The sequence below is a fragment of the Anguilla rostrata genome, unplaced genomic scaffold, assembly GCF_018555375.3.
Source record: "Anguilla rostrata isolate EN2019 unplaced genomic scaffold, ASM1855537v3 scaf0669, whole genome shotgun sequence".
Taxonomy (NCBI): Eukaryota; Metazoa; Chordata; class Actinopteri; order Anguilliformes; family Anguillidae; genus Anguilla; species Anguilla rostrata.
In genome coordinates, this window is record NW_026986134.1 from 3150 (window position 1) to 6701 (window position 3552).

Consider the following 3552-nt stretch of genomic DNA (forward strand, 5'->3'; position numbering starts at 1 on the left):
TCAGTTGTTTTTCTTTACTCACTGTTGGATCTTTACTCGGTGGTGTATCTGTACTCACTGGTGTAGTTGGCCAGGTCTGACACTATTGTTCATATTAATCAGGTAAATACAGGTCTGTTTCCCCTACACTGTAAGCCACTCTGGACAAGAGAATCTGCTAAATGAACAAAGCTGTTTTAAATGAATGCCATCTGTATCTTTTAAACTTCCTAATCATATATTATTATTATTTATTAACAATTATGAATTGTTTAATGCTTAATAACATTGTAATTTCTAAAGTGGTGTAATGCAGACAGAATGGAGATAGTGATGCCTGTTGGCCCCATATTGATTGGTTATGAGGTTACTACTAAAAAGGTTGTAAAAACATAATCTCCTTAATGTCTAACACTAAAATACTAATATATTATTAAAGTTTGGCAGTGAACTGGACTCGGTCTCGGCAATGGCAGCTGGTAAAGAGAGCACACGCACCTGGATTGCATTAGCTAATCAGCCCAGGTGCTTAAAGGTGTGTTCCTCTCCGCAGTTTGGGGCAGAGACTGGGAGCACACATCGAAAGTGCGAGTCTTTGAGTTTAGCTTATCTGCACACAAAAATACGAAGAAAAAACTGGCAGCAAGAAAAAGGTTGTAAAAACATAGACCTGGCCAATTGGATAATTGGCTAAGAATTAGATAATTGGCCAGGCTAATTGGACCCAGGAACAGGAGTGGCTGCACCTGTGCGTAGTGAGGTAATCACTGCGAACAGGTTAAATCTGCCATCCCCACCCACATCAGGAGCTCTCTGTCATGACAGGGTTTTTACATCTGCTCATTTGGCGTTACCATCTTGCCAAACCCTTGTACAATAAAATCTGGACTGTTGGAACATCATCTCCCTGTGTCTCTGTGCTGGAGGGCCCCAAGGAAAGCCACTTCGGTGGCCTGTGGCAGGCGTGTTTGCCACAGATACATTTTTTATTATTAGGGTGAATTTTTCATTTTAAGCCCTACTGTAAATTATGATCCAGTTCTGATCAAATGACTCTGGGTATTGGATGAGAATGTAATCAATGCGGCATGGCAGGCTATAAAATACGTTTAATATTGTGGCAAACACGCCTGCCAAGGTTTGGCAAGATGGTACAGCCAAATGAGCAGATGTAAAACACTGTCATGACAGAGAGGCTTCCCTTGTGTGGGTGGGCATGGCAGATTTAACCTGTACGCACTGATTACCTCACTACACACAGGTGCAGCCACCCCTGTTCCTGGACCCAATTAGCCTGGCCAATTATCTAATTCATAACCAATTATCTAACTAGCCAGGTCTAATTAGCTTGACCCAGGGCAGATGTGGCTGCTTAAACCAGCCATCCCCACAGCACAAATATTTTAGGGAATTCCTAAGACAAATATCAAGGCTGTTATTTTCCTGTACATGAATAATAAAATAATATTTCCACAACTCAAATAATATCGACAAGGACACGTGTGTGACAACTGCATTTTCCTTCTTAGATGTAAGCTACTGCTTTCTGTTGCTATATTGCCTTCAAATCTCAGTTCCATGTATCCTAAAATCAATCGCATTCACCATATGGGGTTATATTGAAGGTAAGTCTTCCCCCTTTTTTTACTTTTGTTTATATTTACGTTTTCCATGCCCAATTCCCTCCTTAATTTTAAATGTACAATTTGTTATTGAGTTACACTTTTTCAATGATTATATTTTGCTGTCATATTTGTTTTTCAGGCTCTGTCAGAGAGGCTTTTGTTGGCAGTGCTATAAATTTCATGAGGATCCTAATTTTATTTTGGGCGGTTCCATATAAATGGATATGGAGTGGTATGTTTTGATTTTATGATTCAATATTTTGCCTCCAATATCACAAGATTGTATGTGCATATACAGTGTGACACAGAGGCATAGGTGTGATTTTGAACCTGGGGAGGCCACGTAAATGCCAGGGGGGTCTGGGGGCATGGTCGTCTGGAAAGAATTTTTTTTTTAAATTAAGGCACTGAAATGCTTATTTCTGGTTACTTTTGAGAAGTGAACATACTATTTACTGTGGTTGTAAGAGGGTCACATGGTTCTCCTGTAAACTGCTAATTAATGCAAAAACTTTTAGGTAGACCCTGAGAAGTAAACTCAACTAACATATTTTCCTGACCAGAGTGCTATTCCATAGGACACCTCCATGTGAAAAAGAGCATAGCTCTATCTGTATTATTATCCAGAATATATATGGTTCAGTTTACCAGTGAATTGTAGGAAAGTGAAAGCTAAAAACCTGCCCAATATAACAAAAGAATAGCCCAAAATTATGACAAAGCACCCGAAAACACTGTATCAGGTACTTCATGTTTCCAAACAGGGAAATACAAGAACATCATGAGCGCTGGATACTGCTGTTAAAATGACTGGTTTTCTTATTACAGTTGCATGGTGCGAAATATTCACATACATGGCTCTGCCTTTGGACAATATGGTCATTACAACAGGGATCAATTCTGGTAAGTGTACATACTGCATATATTAATTTTGGAGACTTTACGAATAGAATGCATTTTCCTTATTATATGACATGGTTTAAAACGTAAACAATTTATTGAGATGATTTTTAGAGATGGAATTTGAGGTAGCAGTAGAATCCTGCCCTGCCCCTGTCAGTACAGGGACAGCTTTAGACCCATCTAGCCTGGCTAATGAATTAGTGTAGCATGTGCTTATGGAGAATGCCTTTACTCCAGCAGGCCCACATTTATAACACACTGTGATGCTTTATAATGCATCATATCACTTGCATCACCCCTTTGACCCCCCTGTGAGTTAATGGTAGAATCCATTAGATCAATGGGGCTTATAATGTATAATAAATTCTTGTTTTAAATTTTTAGATTTATATATTGTTTTGATCATCTTTAATGCTGATTGTTGCTACATATGATGCAAGTTATTAACTAATCTATTTTATCAGTAAACAGTTGTGATTTTATGAATGGAATGCTTCACTTGTGTTATGAATGTATTGAGCTTTGTAATTTTTCATTTAATACTGTAATTATTTAAAATAAATCATGTACTTTAAAAAGTTGTGACGAACATTATTGATTTGACTATATTTTTTCTGTTGCTCAGTATATAAGTGCTAATAGTGATATTATGGTCAATGTAAGAAAGGTGTTTGGCTGCATTGGCACAAGGAAAAATACTTAATTTTGAACATTTTTACATTGTCCTGTGAATAATTTTAATCTCTCTCTCTCAATTATCTTCACATCAGTTGTTCTCCAGACGCTTTTTACATACCTGGGTAAAGAATTAGGGAGCATGTGCTTATGGAAATGCCTTTTACTCCAGCAGGCCCCACTTTTTAACACACGTGATGCTTTTTTAATGCCTATATCACTTTCATCACCCCTTTGACCCCCCTTTGATTTAAGGGAGAATCCATTTTAAACAATGGGGCTTATAATGGTTTTTTAAAAAATTTTTTTTTTAAATTTTTTGGGTTTAATATTTTTGGGTCATCTTTAAGCTGATTGTTGCTACATATTC

General features: G+C 37.4%; 1 long non-coding RNA gene across 1 annotated transcript; it reads left to right on the forward strand.

The window, feature by feature from the left end:
• Nucleotides 1-1506: 1506 nt before the first annotated feature.
• Nucleotides 1507-3320, forward strand: LOC135246665 (uncharacterized). The gene is made up of 4 exons (XR_010327841.1): nt 1507-1604; nt 1744-1836; nt 2433-2507; nt 3278-3320. It is a non-coding gene; the product is annotated as an uncharacterized LOC135246665 (long non-coding RNA).
• Nucleotides 3321-3552: the final 232 nt, after the last annotated feature.